The sequence below is a fragment of the Hylobates moloch genome, unplaced genomic scaffold (genome assembly GCF_009828535.3).
Source record: "Hylobates moloch isolate HMO894 unplaced genomic scaffold, HMol_V3 SCAFFOLD_13, whole genome shotgun sequence".
In the NCBI taxonomy this organism is placed as follows: Eukaryota; Metazoa; Chordata; class Mammalia; order Primates; family Hylobatidae; genus Hylobates; species Hylobates moloch.
The window spans coordinates 60,272,898-60,299,302 of NW_026652288.1; the positions used below are offsets into that span (position 1 = coordinate 60,272,898).

The 26,405-nt window shown below is 36.4% G+C and overlaps 1 protein-coding gene and 1 non-coding gene across 3 annotated transcripts in view; one reads left to right on the forward strand and one right to left on the reverse strand.

Annotated features, from left to right (window-relative positions):
* Positions 1–26,405, forward strand: part of ARID2 (AT-rich interaction domain 2) — a 182,947-nt gene that overhangs the window by 39,241 nt on the left and 117,301 nt on the right. The window lies entirely within an intron of this gene.
* On the reverse strand, positions 13,979–14,117 carry LOC116481329 (small nucleolar RNA SNORA64/SNORA10 family). The gene has a single exon (XR_004251496.1). It is a non-coding gene; the product is annotated as a small nucleolar RNA SNORA64/SNORA10 family (small nucleolar RNA).

Consider the following 26,405-nt stretch of genomic DNA (forward strand, 5'->3'; position numbering starts at 1 on the left):
AAAGTTCACTAGAGGGACTGAGTCACAGATTTGTACCGGCAGAAGACAGAATTAGTTAATTTAAAGATAGATCAACAGAGATTATGCAGTGTGAAGAGAAAAAAAGCATGGAGAATAATCAACAGAACCTCATAGAAATGTGGGATGCCATGAAATGTACCAACATACACATAATGGGAGGACCAGGAGAGAACAGAAAAGAACAAAATGAAAGAAGGACTGAACATTTTTCTTTCATTGCCAAATTTATTCACAAGTTTATTGAAAAACATTAACCTGTGTGTCTTGGACCCTCAGTGAACTCCAAGTGAATAAATGCAGAGAGATTCACAGACACATCATGGCATAGGTTAAGCATAAGGAGGAAATCTTGAGAGCAGCAGATAAAAACATGTCATCACTTACAAGTGAACCCCGATAAAATTAATAACTGCCTTCTTATCAGAAAAAATGGAGGCCGGAATGCAGTGGGATAAGATCAAGGGCTTAAAAGGGAAAAAAAACAAACAAACCTGTCAACCAAAAATTCTGTATTCAGGAAATCCATCTTTAAAAAATAAAGGCAAGGCCGGGCGCGGTGGCTCACACCTGTAATCCCAGCACTTTGGGAGGCTGAGGCGGGTGGAACACGAGGTCAGGAGATCGAGACCATCCTGGCAAACATGGTGAAACCCCGTCTCTACTAAAAACACAAAAAATTAGCCAGGCATGGTGGCGGGCGCCTGTAGTCCTAGCTACCCAGGAGGCTGAGGCAGGAGAATGGCGTGAACACGGGAGGCGGAGCTTGCAGTGAGCCGAGATCGCGCCACTGCACTCCAGCCTGGGGGACAGAGCGAGACTCTGTCTCAAAAAAAAAAAAAAAAAAAAGAAGGCAAAACAAAAGTATTCCCAGACAGATAAACAAAACTCAGAGAATTTGTTGCTAGCAGTCATGCCTTATAATGACACAGGATTGTTTTTGGCCCCTTTGCCAGGGTCACAGCAGGGGGGGTGCCCTGTCTACTTGTCCCACCTGGGCTAAGTCTGGCTTGTGCACCAGCACAGCCTTCAGCTAGACCAGGGGTGTCCCAGCTCACCTGTGCTATAGCTTGTACCCACATTCAGTGGTTCCCAAGCTCTTGTCCCCACATCTGAGAAGAATGGGGATACACTGACAATTGAAGAGTGAGGAGGGCGGAGAATAATTTTATTGAATGATGGAACAGCTCTCAGTGAAGAGAGGACGCGGAAGTGGTCCCTCTCTCAGTGTGGCTGAGTCCAGGGCTTTTATGGCCTCAGAATAGGGGAGTGTGTGCTGATTGGTTTCTTAGTATGCAGAGAAAGGCTAAAGCAGAGGCACCACTCAGAGGTGGGCACAGCAGGGTAGTAAACCAATTAGGAAAGAGTAGGTGTATGTAAAATAGTTGAAAGGTAGAGATCAATCAGAGAAAAGTGCACCAAATGGGAAGACAGGTTCTCAATCCAGTCCATGGATTTGACTTGTAGCTTGGCTTTCAGGCTTTAAACTTTCTTTGGCTTGGGGATGGGGTTTCACCAGGGACCCATCCCTATCTGCCTGGCATTTGACTGCCTCCTGTCACTGCCAGTAAGAAGTACTAAAGGAAGTTACTTGGACTGAAAGCCAGTGATCCCACATAGTAATTTAAATCCACATGCACAAAATTGACAAAAAGCACCACCAGCGAAGGTAATTATAAACGATAGTATAAATGCATATTTCTTTTCCATTTCTTAATTGTTTTAAAAAGCAGGCTGGGCACAGTGGTGAAACACCATCTCTACTAAAAATACAAAAATTAGCCAAGCGTGGTGGCTCACGCCTGGGATCCCAACTACTCAGGAGGCTGAGGCAGGAGAATCGCTTGAGCCCTGGAGGCGGAGGTTGCAGTGAGCTGAGATCGTGCCACTGCACTCCACCTGGGCGATAGAGTCCATCTCAAAAAAAAAAAAAAAAAAAAAAAGAAAAAGCAATTGTGGGCTGGGTGTGGTGGCTGAAACCTGTAATCCCAGTACCTTGGGAAGTTGAGGCAGGTAGATCACCAGAGGCCAGGAGTTTGAGAGCAGCCTGGGCGACATACTAAGACTCTGTTTCTACAAAAAAAAAATTTAAAACTAGTTAGCCACAGTGTTGCATGCCTGTAGTCCTAGCTACTTGGTAGGCTGAGGTGGGAGGATTGCTTGAGCTCAGGAGTTTGAGGCTGCAGTGAGCTATGATTGTACCACTGTACACTAGCCTGGGCAACAGAGCCAGACCCTGTCTTAAAGAGCAAATGTGTAAAACTATATATATATATATATATATAAATGTCTTTGGGCCCATATACATTAAAATGCAATATATTTGCCAGTTACAGTGTGAGGGAAATTTGTTGGCACAAAACTACTTAACTGAGGAAATGACTCTTGATGGTAATTTGAAGCCACGGGAACAAGGAGAACCAGAAACAGTAAAAAAGAGCAAACTCCCTTTGCTCTTTTTATTCTCTCAGCTTTTAAAAAAGTCGTAAAATTATGTAAAGTAATAACTATAACAAGTATTGTTCAGCTTATAAGATTTACAGATGTATGTAACAGTGATATCACAAAAAGGAGGAAAAGGAAATAGAGCTATATAGGAGTAACATCTTCACATCTCAGTGTGATTAAGTTAGCATAAATCTGAAGCTGAATCTGGTAAGATGTATATGGGAAGCCCTAGAGCAAACATGGAGGAAAATCAATGACAAAATGCTACATTAGGAAATATTGATGTGATGCAAAAAGAAAGCAATAAAAAAGGAGGAATGGAGAAACAAAAACATGAGATACAGAACAAAAAGTAAATTAGCAGGGCAAAATCTAGTTATATCAATAATGACAATTAATGTAAATGGATCAAACAGTCAATTCAGAAGTTAGAATCCAGGTGTGGTAAAGTACATCTGTAGTCCTAGCTACTCAGGAGGCTGAGGTGGGAGGATTGCTTGAGCCCAGTAGTTAGAGCCAGATTGGGTAACATAGCAAGACCCTGTTTACAAAAATTTTAAAAAGGCAGAGACTGGAGATTGTCAGACTGGATAAAAAATACAGAACTCAACTCTATGCTCTCTACAGGAGACACACTTCAGATTCAAATATATGGATTGAAAATAAAAGGATGACAAAAGATTTATTATGCAAATCATAACCATAAGAAAGCTGGAGTGGCTATATTAATATCAGGCAAAATAGACTTTAAAACAAAAAAAGTTACTGAAGCTAAAGAGGGACATTTTATATTGGTAAAAAAAATTGCAGTTCATTAAGGAGACATAATAATTGTAAATTGTAAATATCTGCATCTAACAACAAAGCTCCAAAATAGCATGAAGCAAAAACTGATAAAGGGAGAAAGAGACAATTTAAAAATAATGATTGCAGACTTTAATACCCCTCTTTCAGTAAGGGATAGAATAACTAGGCAGATGATCAACAAGGAAATATAAGACTTGAACAGCATTGTAAGTCAACCAGACCAAACAGACATTTATAGAACACTATCCAACAGTAGCAGAATATGGATTTTTCTGTAGTGCAAATGGAATATTCTCTAGGAAACACCATATGCAACGCTGTAAAAGAAACCTTATTACATTTAAAAAGAAATAATACAAAGCATGTTTTCAAACCACAATAGAATGAAATTAGCAACCAACAGAAAGAAATTTGGGAAACTTAAAAATATGTAGAAATGGAACATGTTCCTAAAGTAACTAGTGGGTGAAAGAAGAAATCAGAAGTAAAGTTGGAAAATACTATGAGATTAATGAAAATGAAGAAATAGTATACTAAACTTATGGGTGCAGTTAAGGTAGTGCTTAGAGGAAAATCTATAGTTGTAAATGTCTATTAAAAAAGAAGAAAAATCTCAAATTGATACAGCTGTCTACCTTAAGACCCTGAAAAAAGAAGAGCATACTAAACTAAAGCAAGCAGAGAAAGGAAATAATAAAGGTTCAAGAAGAAATTAATGAAATAAAAGAAAAACTAGTTAAATCAAAATTAGTTAAATCAAAAGCTGGTTCTTTGAAAATATCAACAATTTTGCCAAAATATTTAGCTAGATTGTCTAAGAAAAAACAAAACACAGATTACTAGAATTAGAAATGAAAGAGGAGACACTGCTACCAATCTTACAGAAATAAAAAGTAGTGTAAAGGAATAGTAGCAGCTGTATGCCAATAAATTAAATAACTTAGATGAGGTGGACAACTTTCTAGAAAGATACAAACTACCAAAATTGACTTAAAAAAAAAAAGACAATGTAAATAGACCTGTAACAAAGAGATTGAATTAATTATTATTTTTTTAAGAAGCCACCTACAAGGTAAAGCAAAGGCCTAGATGGTTTAACTAGGGAATTCTGCCAAACATTGAAAGAAATATTAGTACAGATTCTTCACCAACTTTTGCAAGAAATAGACTTAGTTGGGGACAGATGTACCTTCTTACAGCAGTTGGTGTGGGGAATGGGTAACCGGAGCATTAGGGAAATAGCAGTAAGTTATTTATCTTCCCCTGTGACTGGAAATTAAGATCCTTGCTTTGAGTGGAAACTTTTTTTCATATATAGTAGCTTCCTGCGTTCAATTATCTTGTAACTAGTTTATAAAACTTTTAACTTCCTTGAAAGACACTGTATTGTCTGAGTGAGGGAAACCTTTTGAAGGCAGATTATTGATTATTGAATCTGAATTTATTTAAAAATAGGTTTGTGTTTATAAGATTATACCAAATACTAGTTGTATTTCTAGGTTCTAATATAATAATGTTAATTTAAAGACATTACTAAATTACTTATATTCAGGTTTTTAGTTAACCTAATTTTTAGTGTGAAGGTCTATTACAAGAATAAAGGACCCTTACATGTTCCTTGAATCATTTCGTATAAACTTAAAGAGTATAAGCTGGGGCTGAACTGGCTGATTTTTAAAAATCACTTTTCCCTGGAAACTTGCTTGTTTATCATACCTGTCAAAGATCATTTGTATGCGTCTCACTTGAGTATTAGAAATCTTTGAGGTTGGTAGGTCAATTTTTAGCATCTTTTTCCCTTTGTGTGTATGTGTGCATGTGTGTACATGTTTGTGTGTTGTGTTTAATATGAATTGTGGCATACTTTTTTACCATTTGGTATATAAATTATGGCTTCCCATGAGCATCCCAATATGCAGCACTGGTGGGACTGTAAGAGACAATTCCTCCCTCCCAAGTTTCTAAACGTTTTTGTTAACTATTACAGGAAGCGGGTTCAGACTCCTGTTACTGCCAACACACTAGGCAGCCATGTACACATACAAAATGATAATAGTGGCTAACATTTGTTGAATACTTGAGTTTTATGAGGCATTGTGGCCAGATAATTGTTCCATCCAAAACTTAGATTATTTGTAAACATTTTCAATTTACTGCTGTTCTTGATTTTGAGCTATGGCAGTAGTTCTCAATAAGGGGTAGTTTTCCTTCACAGAGAACATCGGGCAATGTCTGGGGATATTTTTGATTGTCATAACTGGGGAGTGCTGCTGGCATTTAGTGAATAGTGGCAAGGGATACTGCTGAATAACGTATAATGCTCGGGATGGTCCCCCCACAAGGAAGAATTATCCAGCCTGAAATGTTAATAGTGCTGAGGATGAGAAACCCTGGCCTGGAGTGATTGTGCATTCATCCTATGAGCTATGATTCTTGCAGGTTTGAGGGAAAATGATGCTTTCTTTTAGTGTTTGGTTGAACTATATTTTCATGCTAGTACTTTAGGACGTAAGCTGACAACCAGAATGTCTAGCTCCAGAAAGGTTGCAGTGTTTGCCATCTCAGAGAAAACCTAGAACTATTTTTGGATCATTGCCCTCTATGCCTGACTGAGTCTTCCAGAACATCTATTTCTATGTGCAATAGTGATTTTATCTAAGAGGATTGCTCTTTTATGCCCTTGGGTTTTGGTTAGGGCATCCTTATTACATCCAACAGGACTCCATCTGAATCCAGGTGAGAAAAGAATTTCAAGTTTTCAAATTTTTTCTCAGAAGTTCCTGGATTCTTTTTTGAAAATTTATTCATTACTATTCTTACAATTTGATGCGTTAGTAGTTTCATGGAAGGGAGAATGACATTACAAAGCATTTTAAAGCTTTGCTATATTGGAACTGTCTGTTTTAAGGCAGGAGAAACATTAACTCATTAGCTCAGCCAATGTCATATGAGCTAAGTAGTTTGGTGAAGTCATGATTCCACTTTAGGTATGTCTAAAATAAAGGCATACTGTGTTAATTTTACTGCCAGATGGATGCAAATAGAATTTAGTTTAAATATATTAAGGAACTAATCTTTTCATTCATTTTATAAGTTATTGAGGACTCATACTTTTCACTTTTCTGCTTTAAGTACTTTATTGCTGTTGCCTATCTTAGTAATTTCTAGCGGGTAAACTTAACCTTTTGAAGAATGTTTTAACCTGCGTTGTTGTAATAATTGGTGAAAATCCGGTGGTACCATTTTTCTCTGAAATAATTTACTTCCAGTAACTAATTAATACAATATTAGGCAAGAGAGTATTTGCTTACATATATTTAGATATGTGTTTCTAATTAGAGAACTTTTGACATGTTACAATTTTTATTTCAGACAGTATACTTCATGAGACTCTACCGCAGTGATTCTCTAACTGAGGTTCCCCAGACCAGCCGGATCAGCATCATCTGGGAGCTTGTTAGAAATGCAAATATTCAGACCTACTGAGTCAGAAACTCTGGGGTTAGGGCCAAGCAGTCTGTTTTTAACAGGTCCTCCAGGTGATTCTGAACCTTGCTAAAGTTTAGGAGCTGCTCTACAGAGAGTGACTTGTTGAAATAAGTTCACTTGATTTTAATCCAGTATATTTGTTCTTGTTCTCCTTTTGTTCCTACCACATTTTAAACTTGTATTACTTGTGGGAAGATAAACTGTCCAAATTTCTGGCTGAACTCAAATAGCTCACATGAAGCATTTAAAGAAAGACAGTTTGAGAAATATTATTTCAAGGGATCAGGATAGGTATTTATATAAATCACTATTTTAAAAAAGCCCTCAAGAGATTTAATTTAAAATCCTGTACTGTGGGAGTATGATTGTTTGCTACTGAGGAGCTGCTGAGTTAAACAGATTCCTGAGACATGAAATCAAAGGATTTTTTAAAAAATTCACATGCTTCTATAGAAACTTTAAAAATGGAGGCTGGGCATGGTGGATCATGCCTATAATCCCAGCACTTTGGGAGTCTAAGGCGGGCGGATCGTTTGAGTTCAGGAGTTCGAGACCAGCCTGGGCAACATAGTGAGATTCCGGCTCTTTTTTTTTTTTTTTTTTTTTGAGACAGTCTTGCGGGGTCGTCCAGGCTAGAGTACAGCGGCGTGATCTTGGCTCACTGCAACCTCTGCCTCCCAGGTTCAAGCAATTCTTGTGCCTCAGCCTTCCAAGTAGCTGGGATTACAGGCATGCACCACCACGCCCAGCTAATTTATGTGTTTTTTTGTTTGTTTTTTCTTTTAAGTAGAGATGGGGTTTTGCCATCTTGGCCAGGCTGGTCTCAAATTCCTGGCCTCAAGTGATCCACCTGCCTCGGCTTCCCAAAGTGCTGGGATTACAGATGTGAGCCATTGTGCCCAGCCTCCGTCTCTATTTTTTAAATAAAATATATAAAAAAGGAAACTTTAAAAATGGAAATTAGGATGATAATATATAAGAAGAGGTAGTATGCTGAAAACTGCAATCATTTAAAGAAAAAAGTCTAAAAATATATTCTAAAAGTTCATAGTATAGTATATATTGTATAGAGATGTTCTTTTAAATAGTGGTAGAAAAGAATTCCAGATTTGGATACTTATAATAGTACTATTAGTCTATTTGAGAATTTAATTGTAGTGTAATAAGTATTAATGCTCTAATTAATGTATTCATAATGACTGAATTGCCATTGAGATGATAGTGTATTGTATATAATATATAGAAGATACAATCACATTAAATATACAGAGCTGTGCTATTATCTATAGCTTGCAAATCTTTGGGCCTTGCTTCTTAATAATGCACAAGCAGTACATTAATATTGAGATACTTCAACTGGTGACCTTAATTTTTCTCCGTGTAAGTCAAATTTTTTATATGCAAGTTACACTACTAAAGTCTTAACTTGAGTCTATCCCTAATTATCTTTCAATATAGGTGCTACATATTTTATTCTTGCTGGTAAACTAATTTGTATTTTATGTTAGTTTAGCTTATTATACATTAGCCTTTCTTAGCGTTGTCATAGATTATAGGGACTAAGTACAGGGACTGTTATCTTTAAAGTTTATATTTTTTATATAAATATATATTTTATATTTTATAAAGTTTATGTTATACTCAACAAGTAAAATTTTAACAAACTGGACTATTTAGTAATTTTACTAATAAGAATGGTTAAAACCGGCCAGGCACAGTGGCTCACGCCTGTAATCCCAGCACTTTGGGAGGCCGAGGCAGGTGGATCATCTGAGGTCAGGAGTTCTAGACCAGCCTGGCCAATATGGTGAAACCCTGTCTCTACTAAAAATACAAAAATTAGCCGGGTGTGGTGGCAGGTGCCTGTAATCTCAGCTACTCGGGGGGGGCCGAGGCAGTAGAATCACTTGAACCCGGGAGGCAGAGTTGCAGTGAGCCGAGATCGTGCCATCGCGCTCCAGCCTGGGGGACAAGAGCGAGACTTCTCCAGAAAAAAAAGAATGGTTAAAACCCCAGTTTATATGTGTTCCCCCGCCAACCCGCAAGAAAATGCCTTGTAGATCTAGGATATAGATGGCAGAGTAGAGGTAACCTCTTACGGTGTTAATTTGCTATTTTTCTCTTTACTTCCAACTTCAGGGTATCTGAAGTACCTCATCATAACTCTGGATAGAGGCCAGGAATATGTACATTCCGTGTAAAAAAGAATATTCATAAGTTGAATGTATGTTAGTACTTAGTGCTGTTTTTGGTATTTGTGTGTATATAGATAGGTAGAGAAGGCAGAGAGAGAGAGAAGTAATAAAAAGACTACAGAGAGAGTAATAATAAGAAAAAGACTATAGGGCCTAGATTGATCTATATTTGCTCAGAAGTTATATACAGTGTATGTAGTTTTACTACACAGCATATTAGGTTAGTAAGAAAATCAGTCTTTTCAGAGTTTCTAACTTTTATTTAAATTAATTAAAAATTTTAAATAGATGACGGTTCATTTACATATTAATTTATTATACTTCAAAAATCATATAATATTTTATGTAATAATCCGAATTAAAATCTTTGGAAAATAATGGGCTGTTTTTCATCCTAAAGCTGATACTTGTTAATTATAGAAAATCTGGAAACATCTGAAAGAGTATCTGGAAGAAACTGTAAATTCCATGTGAACCTACCACTCAAAAAATAATTACAATTAATATTTTGGTTTATTTCTTCCCAGTCTTTTAAAAAATAAATTTTTGAAATTGGCATCACTCATATCTTTATTGGTTTTTTAACCTATTATAAACAATAACTTTTCCATATCATTAGTTTTTAGATAATTTTAATAACTTCATATTTGTGTCATAATTTTAACTTCTTTTTATTGTCATACATTTAAGTTACTCCTTTGCTTTAATATTATAAATTTTGCGGTGAACCTTCTTGTTCATAAATGTATTTATAAATCTGTAAATCTTTATCTGTGTCTGATTATTTCCTTTTATATTTCTAGAGGGGTAATTACTGAATCAGGGAATATAAATGTTTTCAAGATTCTTAATGTATATTGCCAAGTAGCCATCCAGAAACACTGATCCAATTTAACATCCACTAGCAGTATGTAAAATGTCTATAAAATAATACCTTTGTCACCAGTTGGTATCATAATTGCATTAAAAATCTTTACAATTACTATTTCATTTGTGAAAAACTGTACTTCTGTCAAATATTGCCAAAATACCGAAAATGTTACTTTACATTATAGTTTTAAGTGGATTAATTGAACATTTAAAAAACATACCTGGACTTTATCAATTTAAATTAAAATGTAATTTAGTAGAATATTGTCAACAGCCAGGAGATTTGGAAATATTTGGTCATTGTAATGGTAAGAGAAGAGAGTCCATTGGGAATCATCATTTGATTAATAGACTTTCACTTGAACTTTAGGTCTTGCCTCTGATCATTATTTGGATTTTTAGAGTAATTCTCGTTAGTTTTCTGTCATCTTTTAGTTTTGCCAAATCAAAACTTGACAGTTGTATTAAAATAATAATTTATTCATAATATTATTGAAATAAAGCAGCTTTAAAAGCAAGAGAAAATTCATACTGAGAAGTTTTTTTTATAGAAAAATAAATCCTTGCTCATTTATCAAATTTTAGGAATGGCTGTTATAATATAGGAATGTAAGAGCGCTGCTTTGAAATTAGACTTTTTAGTAACTTATTAAGATTATGTCATTTGCTTACAATATTTATATTGGATAAATTGTCTAACTTCTAGGCCTCAGTTTCCTTATCTGTTAAATAAGATGAAAAACAGTTTCTTACAAGGATTGTGAAAGTGAATACATGTAAAGTACTTACTTAGTAGATTGCCTAGTAGTTGGTAAATGCTAAATAAATGCTGGTTATAGTTTAGCAGATGTTGATAGACTTATTCATTCAACAAGTATTTACTAACCACTTACAGTGTGCCACACACTTTGTAGACATTGCTGATACAGACTGACAATCTCTGATGGAACTTACACTACAGTTAGGGATGAGGGGGTAGAATTTATCTTGAAAATTAGAATAACCATAAACAAGAATTTAAAAACTTGGGATAAATGACTTCATGGGAATAAATGGCCTTATAGTTAAAGAATGACTTCTGCTTTTTGGAGGAGGAGTACCTTGCACTGTTTTTGTTTTCTGTATAAGTTTTATTCATATGAAAAGTGATGTGATTAGTTTCTGCTTTTTTTCATTTGGGCAACTCAAGCTGCTAGAAAATAAAGCATCTGATTTTTATATGGTAATACATGTTGGAATTAATGATACTATAATAATTTATCTGAGAAGGGAAGAAGGAATTGCTTTGTTGGTAACTAAACAGCAGAGTACATTTACATTTTAAAGTAAATTGATAGAAATTATTATTATTATTATTATTTTTGGAGACGGAGTCTTGCTCTTATTGCCTAGGCTGGAGTGCAATGGCGTGATCTCGGCTCACTGCAACCTCTGCCTCCCGGGTTCAAGTGATTCTCCTGCCTCAGCCAACCTAGTCACTGGGATTACAGGCACCCGCCACCACACCCGGCTAATTTTTTGTATTTTTAGTAGTGACGGGGTTTCACTATGTTGGCCAGGCTGTTCTCGAACTCCTGACCTCAGGCGATCCACCCGCCTTAGCCTCCCAAAGTGCTGGATAAATTACAGGAGTGAGCCACTGCGCCCGGCTGAAATTACTTTCTTTGCTTAGCTGTTAAAATTGGCCTCCAAAATTAAAGAAAAATATAGCATTTACTTTTAAGAGTAATATTTATTTTTAAAATTACTTATGAAGTAGTTTTCAATCTCACTAAATCCCCCACTCCCATAAAAACAGAGCTGAAAGAAATCATACTACTTATTTATGGCTGCATTACAAATTACCCTCAAACCCAGCACTTAAAACAACAAACATTTATTATCTTCAAGTTTCTGTGACTTCTGAATCTGGGCACAATTTAGTTCTAGCTTATAAGAGTCTGTCACTGTTAATCTGTTGCAATCAAGACTGCAGTCAAGGGTTGGCCTGGGTTTCAGTCATCTCAAAGTTTGACTAGGGAGGAGTCTGCTTTCAAACTCACTCAGTGATTGTTGACAGAATTAATTTCCCTGTGGCCCATTGAAATGAGGGCATTGGCCGGGCATGGTGGCTCACGTCTGTAATCCCAGCACTTTGGAAGGTAGAGGCGGGCGGATCATGAGGTCAGGAGATCAAGACCATCCTGGCTAACATGGTGAAACCCCGTCTCTACTAAAAATACACACAAAAAAATTAGCCAGGCATGATGGCCAGCGCCTGTAGTCCCAGCTACTCGGGAGGCTGAGGCAGGAGAATGGTGTGAACCCGGAGAATGGCGTGAACCCGGAGAATGGCGTGAACCCAGGAGGCGGAGCTTGCAGTGAGTCGAGATCGCGCCATTGCACTCCAGCCTGGGCGACAGAGCGAGACTCCGTCTCCAAAAAAAAAAAAAAAGAAAGAAATGAGGGCATTAGTTTCTTGCTGGCTGTTGGCTGGCGGGCCTCCCTGAGTTCTTTGCGTCTCCATGGGGCAGCTAACTGTAGGACAGCTGTTTTTCTTCAGAATAAGCAAGTGGGAGAGAAAAAGAATAAGATGGAAGTTGAGTCTTTATGTAACCTAATCTCAGAAGTGACATCTTACCACTTCTGTTGTATTCTGATCTTAAAACAAGTCAGTAGGTTCATCCTCTACTCAAGGGGAAAGAATTATGCAGTGACATGAATAGCAGGAGTCAGGAATCATTGGGAGCCTTCTTAGAAGCTGCCTGCCTGAAGAGCAAAGCAAAACATCTGCAAAAAACTAAATTTATTTATTTATTTTTTTTTTTGAGACGGAGTCTTGCTCTGTCGCCCAGGCTGGAGTGCAGTGGCGCAATCTCCGCTCACTGCAAGCTCTGCCTCCTGGGTTCATGCCATTCTCCTGCCTCAGCCTCTGGAGTAGCTGGGACTACAGGCACCCGCCACCACGCCTGGCTAATTTTTTGTATTTTTAGTAGAGACGGGGTTTTACCGTGTTAGCTAGGATGGTCTCAATCTCCTGACCTCGTGATCCACCCGCCTCGGCCTCCCAAAGTGCTGGGATTACAGGCGTGAACCACCACACCCGGCTCAAAAAACTAAATGTTGAGATGTTTCTATGAGCCCTAAATACAAGAGAATGGGGCCAAATCAGAACTACAAGACTCCATGAGGGAGTAAGCATGGAGAAACAATGGATTGTCTGATGGACCAGAAAATATGAAAACCCCAAAATAATCTACTTACTAGAAAACACAGTGGACTGATTTAAGAAAAGCAAGTGGAACTAGAATGGGTACAAGTAATATGTTGTAAAGTAGAAGGGGATACATAGTCTAGACATTATGAACTATCAAAACTATGCAGCCATAGCTCCCTTTAAGGATAAAACCCAAACTAAGAGGAAATTGCTGGAATGCAGTCCAAATTGAGCAGTACAGAGACAATAGAGATAAAAGAGAAGATTCAGATGAAAGTGGGAGAGGAGAACACAGCCAGAAAATCTGTGAAAACAAGCTGCTTTTTGAAGACCACACAAAAACAACAGAATGACCATGCCTCCATCTCAAAGTTCAGAAAAACTGATTTTACTTAAAAATTAGTAACAGAAAATGATAGAAGTAAAATCCAAGAGAAAGTTCTTATAAAGGAAAAAGAAAAAAAGGAGCAAAGTAGTATCTTAAAGACCATGAATGCAAGTCAGAAAGACATGCCCCCAAAACAAATGAGTACTATTACCTATTCTTTCAAAACAAGCTGAAAGAATTTAAGAAAATGTTGTTATGAAAGAAAACATAAAAATATAAATAGGAATTTTAAAAACTCAGAAATAAGGTGATAGAAAAGAATAGGAAAAATGTGTACACAAATGTAGCTGGCTGTGGTGGTGCATGACTGTAGTCCTAGCTTCTTGAGTGGCTGAGGCAGGAGGATTGCCTGAGCCCAGGAGTTCAAGGCTGCAGTGAGCCATGATTGTGCCACTGCACTTCAGCTTAGAGACAGATCAAGACCCTATCTCAAAAAAATACATATATACAATTTCAGAAATGAACCCCAATCTAGTGGAAAGTCAAGAGTAAATAAAATAAGCACAGGTAATGCGTAAAGCGATACAAACTGAAAAAAGGAAATTGTTGTTTTCTTTTTCACCCAGGATCTGTTGTGCCCCTCAAGGAGAGAGAGACCACCATAAGGCCAATCTGACGTGCCAAGGACATCTTGTCTCTCTCTCCCCGTTGCAGAAGTCAAATGGGTGAAGCCAAGTATAATTTAATTATGCAGAGCTGAGGGAGGGAAATTTTTTGTTGTTGTTGTTGTTAAAAAAAAGACTGCTAAAAAATTTAAAACAATATTGAAAACAAAGATAATCCAATATATGGATAATACAAGTCCCTGAAGAAGAAAACCATGCCAAGGAAACAGAACAAAATCTAAAAACTATAATAAGACATTCTTGAAATTAAAAAGATTTGAAACTGCACATTGAAACAGCACACTGTATACCTAAGAATATTGACTCAGAACAATGACAGCTGATATAAATGCACATAAAATCAATGAACTTTAAAGAAAAAACAATCTTGGGCACCAGGCAAAAAGACTGAATGAGAAAGAAAAAAAGATTGTTGTCAGACTTTTAAATGGCAGTGCTTTATGCCGGAAGAAAATGGAATAATGTATTTAAGATACTCAAGGAAAGAAAATGTGAGCCAAGGGGTAATGTGTGGATTTCTATATAGCCAAATGAATTTCAAGTGGGAAACCCATGAAGAATCTTTATTGATGTGTTAAAAACAAACAAACAGCTCAGGGAATGTTTTCCCTATGAGCTCTTACTGAGAATTTTCCTAGAGGATAAACTTCAAACAAAATTACTAACAAGGTATGGACTTAAGGATTGGTGGCTAAATTTAGATACTTCCTCTGCTCTTAAAGATTCCTAAGTTGCAGACAACTTCATTGGCTCAAATTATTTCAAATGTTATGCTATAAATGTTTATAATTTGGTGATATTCATTAATATAGCAGCCTTGGAAAGGAAGAGTAATAGGCCTCTGCACTTAAAATACTTCTTATATAACCATGACTCCTTTTGGGAATAGACACACTGCTTTGTTATATAGAGCAGGATTTCTTAATCTCAGCACTATTTATATTTTGGGCTGGAAAATTCTTTGTTGTGAGAGCTGTCCTGTGCATTGTATGATGTGTAGCAGTATCCCTGGTCTCTGTCTACTACATGCAGTAGGTTTCATCTCTGTTGTGACAACCAAAAATGTCTTTTCATTGCCAAGTGTACCCTAGAGGGCAAAATCAGTCCTGGTTGAAGAACCACTGCTTTAGAGAAGTGTTAAATATTGCTACAAAGAACCTGTTCTGTTGTATTTGATCAACCACGAAGACCCATCTTCAAATTGTAGGAGAATGAAAACCTAGTAAAAGAAATTAATCAGCCAGGATAAGACCATTACAAATTGGATTGTATATTTCATTAAAAAATTTGTACACGCATACATACACATATACACCTATGTACACATACATATCATCTGTAATTATACACTTACTAGATCAATCCTGGAGTTAGACACAGTATGCTAATTTCAAAGTATCATATAAGATATAATAAAAATTTTATTAAGAGTTTTAATATTAAAGATATTTTGTTCCATATTTTTATATGTAGTCCTTAATCTTAAGTTTTCCAAATTATTTTCAGTATTTTACATGTTAACCTTCTGTACATTTTTAACATATTGAAACCTTTTTTGAAAGAAATGTCTCCTTGATTGTAACTTGCACTACCTTTTTTTTTTTTTTTTTTTTTGAGATGGAGCTTCACTCAGTGTGTCACCCAGGCTTGAGCGCAGTGGCGCGATCTTGGCTCACTGCAACCTCTGTCTCCTGGGCTCAAGTGATTCTCATGCCATAGCCTCCCGAGTAGCTGGGATTACAGGTGTTCGCTACCACGCCTGGCTAATTTTTGTTATTTTTCGTAGAGATGGGGTTTCACCATGTTGGCCAGGCTGGTCTTGAGCCCCTGGCCTCAAGTGATCCGCTCATCTTGGCCTCCCAAAGTGCTGAGACTACAGGCGTGAGCCACTGCGCCCTGGCCAGTTTAGTCGTTGATATATAGGAAAGGCATCTTACCAGTGCTTGTGGTATATAAGAATATAAGAAAAATACTTACAAGTTTATAAGAAAGGCACATAAAAAAAAATTTTTTTTTTCTTTTTTTTAAGAGACGGAGTCTTGCTCTGTTGCCCAGGCTGCAGTGCAGTGGCGCGATCTCGGCTCACTGCAAGCTCCACCTCCTGGGGTCACACCATTCTCCTGCCTCAGCCTCCTGAGTAGGTGGGACTACAGGTGCCCACCACCACTCCCAGCTAATTTTTGTATTTTTAGTAGAGATGGGGTTTCACCATGTTGGCCAGGATGGTCTCGATCTCCTGCCCTTGTGATCCACCCGCTTCGGCCTCCCAAAGTGCTGGGATTACAGGCGTGAGCCACTGCTCCTGGCCAGGCACATCAAATTTTATCAATTGAGTACTCAGTACTTGCCTAGTGTAACTAAACCCTTAAAATATAACATGTTGATTATGTTTTGGAATAAAGGTCAGATTATCAGTGGTCATTACTTGCTAGCCTTCCGGTAAGTACCAAGTCTTACAAGAGTAATGGATGTATTTTCACCAAGTTAAGGAACCTCCACTTTTCTGTTATAATTTTTCTTGGATGTACATTACGTGGATTGGTTTGAAGGGCTTCACCGTAACTCTGCTTTTCAGGCTTTTAAAAATGGAGGTTATTGCTGCTGACTGAATTTCCCAGGGCTGTATTTCACCAACTGCCTGTAAGATATGGATAGGTTTGTGGGTGGGAGTTTAAGGAAGGATTTGTGAATCTGACAAAAGCTGCTTATTGTATCCTATAGATTCACAATGCACATTAACATACTTTAAGTGCTCTTAGCTAAAGGAACCTGTTTAAACCCATATTTCTCAGAGTTAATTGATATGGAATTCTTTTATGGTACAGTATCTACTAAGATTTTGAAGAACAAATATTTTGTGGGCCAGTTGTGGGAGGACAATTCTAGTACAAGATAAAACTTGGTGTTTCCTCAGTAACTGTTAAATGACCAGTAAAGGGGAGGTATAAAAAGTTAATATAGAAGTTATAGAGAATTAAGGGAAAAATTTGAGGATGAAGGAGGGACACTAATAAGTTTTTTTAAAAAAAGAGAGTAGATTTAAAAAGATGACTTGTGAGAAGGGCTATAAATTGAAATTGTGGAATTGGATTTGGCATATGCTACAAAATTTTATAAAAATAGAATATTCACTAGCAAGTGTAGTCTAGAAACAAAGTGGAAAACACAAATATACAACATTAGGTATCAGAAGAATACATAGCTATAAATACGGAGGAGATTTTAAAAAATGAGAAACCTGTAAAGTAAAACTAATACTAATAAATTTAAACATCTGAATCAGGCTGGGCGCGGTGGCTCGTGCCTGTAATCCCAGCACACTGGGAGGCCGAGGTGGACGGATCATCTGAGGTGAGAAGTTAAAAGACCAGCCTGGTCAACATGGTGAAAACCCGTCTCTACTAAAAATACAAAAATTAGCTGGGCATGTTGGCAGATGCCTGCAACCCCAGCTACTCAGGAGGCTGAGGCAGGAGAATCACTTGAACCTGGGAGGTGGAGGTTGCAGTGAGCCGAGATCGCGCCATTACACTCCAGCCTGGGTGACAGAGCGAGACTGTCTCAAAAAAATTTTTTTGAATCAAAACTTACTATTTTTAATGTGCTTGATGTCATATATACTAACAAGTGGTAGAACTAGGACTTGAACTAAAGTCCTTTTTGTCAACAGTGTCTGTAGGCTCACCTGTTGGGCTCTATTGTTTCCCTAATGAAGAGAAAGGAAACCTCAGGGAAAAAAAACTTAAGAAGTGAAAAATGGGCCAGGTGCGGTGGTTCATGCCTGTAATTCTAGCACTTTGGGAGGCTGAGGCGGGTAGATCACTTGAGCTCAGGGGTTCCAGACCAGCCTGGGCAACATGACAAAGCCCCGTCTCTACTAAAAATGCAAAATAAATAAATAAATAAATAAAAATTAGCCAGGGGTGGTCGTGTGCACCTGTAATCCCAACTACTGAACTACTGGGGAGGCTGAGGCACGAAAATTGCTTGAACCTGGGAGGCAGAGGTTGCAGTGAGGCGAGATCACGCCACTACTCCACCCTGGATGACAGAGTAAGACTCTGTCTCCAAAAAAAAAAAAAGTGAAAAATGATTCTCATGATTGAAAAAAAAATCCAAAGCTTAGAAAATGATGGAAAGTAGTCTGATTAATTTTGTTATAAAATCTGACCAAGATTCTGTCAAAGTTTAATCTAGACCAGCCTTAATTATGACTATCAATAACTAAATATGAAATTAGCTAATTCAGCAGCACTACAATGAAAAATATAACATGTAGGGGGTTATGTTAGGATTATTGAAAATCAGGTATGAAAAGTTTTATGGTCATCTCAGTAAATGAGGAAAATAAATTGATAGAGTATTTAATCAGAAAACAAACATTATGCTCAATGGTGAAATGTTAGAGCAGTGGTCCCCAACCTTTTTGGCACCAGGGAACAGTTTTGTGGAAGACAGTTTTTCCACAGACTGTGGCAGGGGGATGGTTTCAGGATGATATTAAGTGCATTACGTTACATCATTAGATTCTCATAAGGAGCATGCAACGTAAATCTCTTGCATGCGCAGTTCACAGTAGGGTTCACGCTCCTTTGAGAATCTAATGCCACTGCTGGTCTGACAGGAGGTGGAGCGCTGTTTTGCTGGCTTGCCACTCACCTCCTGCTGTGCAGCCCAGTTCCTAACAGGTCAGTCAGTACCAGTCTGTTGAAATTGTGAACCATTGGCTAAATAAACTTATTTTCATTATAAATTACCCAATCTCAGGGGTTCTGTTTTAGCAACACTAAACAAAGACAAGAGAAAATTATCACTACTTTTAAGTTAAATAGGAAAGCAAAGAAACAATGGGAAAACTATTGGACCTAATGAGAGACTTCTATAAAGTGGACAGAATCCAAAAATATAAATATGCAAAAAAGTTTTTATTTAATTTTGTTTAGAATCAGGGTCTCACTGTGTTGCCCAGGCTGGAGTGCAGTGGTGAGATTGTAGCTCACTGTAGCCTCAAACTCCTGAGCTCAATCAGTCCTCGCACCTCAGCCTCCTGAGTAGCTGGGACTAAAGGCGTGTACTACTGTACCTGGCTAATTTTTTTTTTTAATTTTTATTTATTTATTTATTTATTTTGAGAGATGAGGGTTTTGCTGTGTGGCCCAGGCTGGTCTTGAACACCTGGCTTCAAGTGATCCTCCTGCTTCAGCCTCCTGAGTCGCTGGAATTACAGACACAAGTCACAGTATCCAGCCGAATATGCAAAACTTAGTATCTACTATTTTAAAATATGATACTAGCAATTCCAATTAAAATTAATAGAAAAAAGATCCAACTTACAATAATATCTAAGAAAAAACACAATGAGAAACATGTAAGACCTATATAAGAAAAACTTAAATGAAGCTGGGGGCGGTGGCCTGGGCAATGTGGTGAAAACCCGTCTCTACAAAAAATACAAAAATTAGCTGGGTATGGTCCCAGCTACTTTCAGGGGGCTGAGGCGGGAAGATCACTTGAGCCCAGGAGGTGGAGGTTGCACTGAGCCGAGATCGTGCTACTGCACTCCAGCCTGGACGACAGAGTGAGACCTTGTCTCAAGAAAAGAAAAAATTGTGGAATATTTAGGTTTTGATTAATTCTTTGTAAGATGAGTATCTTTTGTATATATGTTTGTTTGATGGTTTTGTTTATGATTGTAATATTCTTGACTAATTCCAGGCAGACCACATACGAAGAAAATATTATTGATATTTAAACTCCCACCTTTCTATAGAAAGTCAGTTTACACACAAATGTTACTTAATTCCCACAGTTGTTATTATCCATAATGTTATTCCTTTTTTCAGGTGGAGAAATTGTGGATTCAAAAGGTTGTGACTTGCCCAATACCACACAGCTCATTAAGAAGCTAATGCTTGGAGCCTTTATCTTTCTGTTGTAATAAATTATGAATAAACAGCTGAAATTTGTATTAGACATAAGAAAGGAGAACCTTGTTCTAACCAGAGAATTTTCTATCAACCTTTCAGGGGAAGAAGCTTCTCTTATTATTTTCTTACATTCTCTTGCCAGAGTAGAGGTGATGGAAAATAAGGTAAAGGTAGTAAATTATAGAGACAGGAGCACAGAGTGCCCTAAAGTTAAACAAGTTTGAATTCTGATTCTATCACTTAACTAGCTTTGGCCTCAGGTAAATTATTTACCTTCTTCAACCCTCAGTTTTCTACTTACTAAAAGGTTTTAGTAATACTTATCTCATAGTGTTTAATAATTGGTAACTAATATCATCATCATCTTTCATTATATTAAATGAGAGGATTCGGTTAGGATTGATGTTTTCCATAAGAAGCACAGAAATCTTTGCCTCTCCTCCTGTGATCAGGGAGACTGATTTTACCTGCTGAGTTATGTGGTAGCGAAAGAGCAATGAACTATGATTTTGAAGGCCTAAGTACAATGCCCTTGGGTTAGTGGAAAAAAAAAACCTTACACAAGTTATTACAGGTTAAGTATCCCTAATCCGAAAAGCTCCAAAATTGGAAACTTTATGAATGCCAACATGACACTTAAAGGAAATGCTCATTGGAGCATTTTGAATTTTCAGATTAGAGAAGCTTAGTAGGTAAGCTTAATGCAAACAGTCTCAAAAAAACACAAAAACACCCCCAAATCCAAAAAAATTCAAAATCTGAAATAGTTTTGGTCCTAAGCATTTTGGATAAGGAATACTCAACCTGTAGTACTTAGGTCTTATATTTTATTACCTTTAAAATAGAAATATCCTAAAAAAGATCCAGTGAAATAATAGATTTACTATGTAGGGCAGTGGTCCCCAACCTCTGGGCCATGGACCAGTAGTGGTCTGTGGGAAAATTGTCTTCCATGAAACCAGTCCCTGCTGTCAGAAATGTTGGGGACTGCTGATGTAGGCTATAGAGAGGGTCGTATTTCAAAAAACCTTTATTTAATGCCCAATATCGAATAGCTCTGTGAAAGAATACTGTCAATCTCTAAGGGACTGAAAGTTACAGTCTTTTATATACTATGATTCATATTTATAAATATAATTTTAACTGTACACATTTTTTCTCTGCAATATATAGCTTTTTTATTTCTAGTCTATCGATGAAAAACAAAGGTAATAAGTCCTTTGATCCTTTTGGTTGCTTAAAGTAGAGGACAAATCTAGCCCAATGTTAAGAATCCTTAAGAAAACTACATAGAACAGAAAGGGTATGTATTTATCCTGATAAGTATGGTGACTAGTCTTTAAGCCAAAATTTGAAATACACATTCTGACATAATATGACAATATGATTTAATATTTGTAATCAGTATTGTCCTATAAAATATGAAAGCTATCACTGTAAATGTGGATGATATTAACAAGGATGGTGCTTTTCAGATCTTTTATTCTGTGGGACCTGTACAAGTTTGGAGAGTAGTTGTGTAAGGAAAGGACCTCTTTTGAAAGGGAGAAATTAGTATAGTTATGGAAAATAGTATGGAGGTTCCTCAAAAAGTTGAAAATAGAACTACTGTGTAATCCAGCTATCCAACTACTGGATATATGTCCAAAGGGAAAGAAATCAGTATGTTGAAGAGGTATCTGCATTTCCATGCTCATTGTACCATTATTCACAATAGCCAGGCTATGGAATTAACAACCTAAGTGTCCATTGACAGATGAGTGCATGGCGAAAATGTGATATATATGCACAGTGTTATACTATTCAGCCATAAAAAAGAATAAAATCCTGTCATTTGCAACAGCATGGGTGATCCTGGAGGACGTTAAGTAAAATGAGTCAGGCACAGAAACACAAATACCGCGTGAGCTCAATTATATGTGGAACCGAAAAAGGTCACACTCATAAAACAAAATAGAATGGTGATTTTCAGAGGCTGGAAGGCGTGGAGATGGGGGAGATGTCGGTCAAAGGTTACAAAATTTTAGTTAGGAGAAATAAGTTCCAGAGATCTGTTTCACATCATGCTGACTGTAATTAATTATGTATTGTATACTTGAAAATAACTAAAAGAGTGTAGAGTTTAAGTGCTTTCAGCACAAAAAGTGATAAGTATGTGAGATATTGCAAATGTTAATCAGTTCATTTTAGCCATTGCACAATGTATACCTATTTCTTTTCTTTTTTTTTTTTAAGACAGGGTCTCCCTCTGTCACCCAGGCTGGCGCACAGTGGCACAATCATGGCTCACTATAGCCTTGACCTCCCAGGCTCAATTGATCCTCCTGCCTCAGCCTCCTGTGTAGCTGGCACTGCAAGCATGCACCAGTATGTCTGGGATAATTTTTGTTTATTAGTATCATTTTCTTTTTGGTAGAGATGGGGTTTCACTGTGTTGCCCAGGCTGGTCTCGAACTCCTGGGCCTGAGTGATCCTCCCACCTTCGCCTCCCAAAGTGCTGGGATTATAGGCATGAGCCCCTGTACTTGGACGGACGTGTACATATACATATTTCAAAACATGCTATATATCATAAATATATACAATATTTATTTGTTGATTAAAAAATAGAAAATATATCACTGCTATAATGCCTTTACTAGTCTTATTTTTAAAATTATTTATCTAAACCTTTTCTTTAAACTGTAAACTTTTTAAATGAATAGACATAAAACTAGGCTGTTAGTGTATATCATCCTAATTAAGCTTCAGAATAATTATATTAAGATAGAGATCCTTATCCTCATTTTACCTGTGTGTCAAAGTCACTTTGAATGGACAAAGCTAGAATTTAAGCAAGATTTAACTGATTCAAAGGTCTTCTCTTGTTTTCCTACCCTGCCTATTAGAATATATTTTCACTCCTTTTGCTTTTCTAATCTGGCAAGCATTCATAGGGCACATTAAGCATTCATTTATTCATTTCCATTTAAATTGACGGATAGCATTGTATGTTTTTGTTGTTTACAACACACTGTTTTGAAGTATGTGTACATTGTGGAATGGTTAAACCTAGCTAATTAACAAATGCATAACCTCACATAGTTATCATTTTTATAATATTCAACATTTAAACATAGAACTTTAGAGAGACCGTTTGTCTTTGATTCTATATTACTTTGTATTGAGAACATGAGCATTACTATTAATGCTATTAATTTATAATTATTGATGCTATTTTTATTCATATTAGCAGCTACTAGTTATGCATAGCAACTTATGCCTTGCTCAGTACACAGTCTTCTTTACAACAAACCGATTAGGTAGATATTATCTCTGTTTTACATTGAGGATTAGATAAATTATCAAACCTCAAGATCATGTATCTGATAAATGGCAGCATTGGGATTCAGTTCCAAGTTTGATTTCATTGTCCATATTTACACTGTTTAAGCATATTCTGTGACCCTGATGTATCTTTATTTAAATTCATACTTATTTACATGTATCAGGGAAATGGTCTATACTTTGATTAGGAAGTAGACTACGATTGGATTAAGAAGTATTATAACTCCCTACCCCCTACCCAGGATATGGGAGTTTATAATACTTTCATAGTGAAAAATTTCAAGGAAATTTCTTTTGTATTCCCCAAACTGAAGGTTTCTACCACCCTTTTTGTTTCCCAGCAGTGAGAGACGGAATTCTGAATTCTGAAAAAAATAAAAATTACTTAAAGCGTTTCAAACTCTGTTCAAGAACTTTGGAAAATAAATTTAAACTTAAACATAATCTTTTATGAGAGTGTGAATAGATGCTCACCTGTCCAAAAGCAGTTTCCTTTTAAGATCATGTATATTAAATAAATGTGCTGAACTGTTCTAACCTAATGTATCAAAAGGACTTTTTTGTCCTACAAACTTAATCACAGTAATGCATGTCAAAATAGAATCTGTTCATTTGCTCTTAATTAATTCTTCTAACCTGATGTTCAGACAAGCCTGATAATGTATTATATTATTAACTCATCTGACAAACATTTAATAAAGGCCTTTTATAAAGGTCAAAATAGTGGATAAGTTTATGAGTTCTGTAAATAGGCAGTGTGGATTCAAATCCTGGTTGTAAAACTCACTACCTTAAACTTCAGTTTCCTTGTCTGTAGAATAATGACAACCTGTGATGCCCAGCAGAACATCTCTTCCTTCTTAGTCAGATGCCCCTTGGGAGTAGTTGTGCAAGGTTAATTCTTTGTTTGCCTGGTAGAAGACTGTGGTGCATTTTGGATTATATTTTGTCTGTGAGATCTTAGGTTGGTTCTTTAGATGTTAGCCTTCTACTGGGGCAGTATTTCCTTTTCTGTGTTTATTTGTTGTTATTGACTTCTAATATAATTGCATTGTTGTCAAAAGATGTGGTCTGCGTGATTGTAGTTTTTTGATATTTGTTGAGACTTTCATTATGGTCTAGTTTGGTTAATTTTTATAAATATTCTTCATGTGCTTGAGGATAATGTGTATTCTCTAATTTAAATGTATATTAAATTAGCCTTAATAACCATTCTAGTCTTCTGTAGCTTTATTAATTAATTTTTTTGGTCTGCCTGAACTACCAATACATAAAAGAAATGTGTTAATCTCCCACTACAATGGATTTGTCAATTGCTCTGTGTTATTCCAGTAACTTTTGCTTCAGTATTTTGCGGCTATTTTACTAGTACTTACAAGTTTTTCAGAAGTATCATGTATTTCTGGAAATTGAACCTTTTATCATTATAATGTGACCCTTCTTAAACCAAGTAATATATTTTTTAAAGCTGTTTTGAAGGCTGGGTGTAGTGGCTTATGTCTGTAATCCTAGCACTTTTGGATGCCGAGGTGCGAGGGTTGCTTGAGGCCAGAAGCTGGAGAACAGCCTGGGCAGCATAGCAAGCTCCTCTCTACCAAAAAAAAACAAAACAAAACAAAACGATTTTGTCTTTTACTAATAGAGCAACTCCCAATTTATGTGATTCGAATGGAAATGATATAAACTTTTCCATTCCTTTAATTGGAACCTTTCTCTACACTTATAACTTAGATGTCGTATAAATAGCATATTTTTCCATTTTTAAATTATTCAGTTCTATTATCTATGAACTTTAAAGTTTATTAGTCCTTTTATTATTTGCAAATAGTGGTATATTTGGACTTGCTTTTACTACCTTTAAATGTTCGTTTGTCTTTTTTTATATGATGCTTAAAAATACCTTATGTTTTAGTTTTTTATAGAATCAAAGAATTGTTTCTGTCTCTTTTATGCCTTTTGGTTCTGTAACTTTAATTTCTTATGTTTATATTTGTATGATATAGATTCAATATGTTGTGTTCTTCTAGTTTAAAAAAAACTGTTGGAATTTGGATTTGAACTAAATTTAGCAAAAACTGACACCTTTATAATATTAAGCCTTCTAACTCATGAAAATTTTAAATTGTTTATTTGGTTCTCTCAGCACTGTTTTATGATTTTCTTTGTAAGGGTCCTGTACATTGTTCTCTGATTTATTCCTAGATACTTAATTTTATGTTCTTATTTTATGTTTGCTGTTATATGTAGAAATACAACATTGTATCCAGCAATCTTTCTGAACTCCTTTATTAATGGTAATAAATTAGTAAATATGTCTTTAAATTCTTTCGAATTTCTTACATGCGGAATGCTACTGTTCACAAATGTCAATTTTATTTCTTTCATAAAAACTTTATCTTGGCTAGCATTTCTAGGACACTGTTCAACAGAAGTTGCAGTGGCAGGCATCTTTGTGGTGTTTCATATTCTAAAAGAAAAACTTCGATCATTTAGATATGATTGTTTTTGTTGTTTTTTTTTTCAATAATACCCTTTATCAAATAAGGAAATTCTCTTCCTACTTTGAGAAGAGGTTTTTCTTTGTTTTCTTTTTTATCTATTCTTCAATGGATGCTTGGGCTACTTCTTCCTTTTGGCTATTGTGAATAATGCTGTTATGAACATGAGTGTACACATAATCTTTTGAGTCCTTGCTTTCCATTTATTTAAAGGTATTTACCCACAAGTGAAATTGGTGGATTGTATGGTAATTCTATTATTAATTTTTGGAGGAACTGCCGTGCTGTTTCCCATATTGGCTACACTGTTTTATATTTCCACCAGCAGTGCACAAGGGTTCCAGTTTCTTCACTTTCTTGCCAGCACATTTTATCTCTGTGTGTGTGTGTGTGTGTGTGTGTGTTTGGTAGCAGTCGTAATGGTATGAAGTAGTAGCTGTTTTCTTTTAATTGAAAAATAGATACTGAATTTTATCAAATATTTTTAATTCATCTGTTATGTGATTTGTCTTCCATATTTTTTAATGTGGCAAATTACATTTTAAAAATGTTAGGCCAGGCCGGGCGCGGTGGCTCACGCTTGTAATCCCAGCACTTTGGGAGGCCGAGGCGGGCG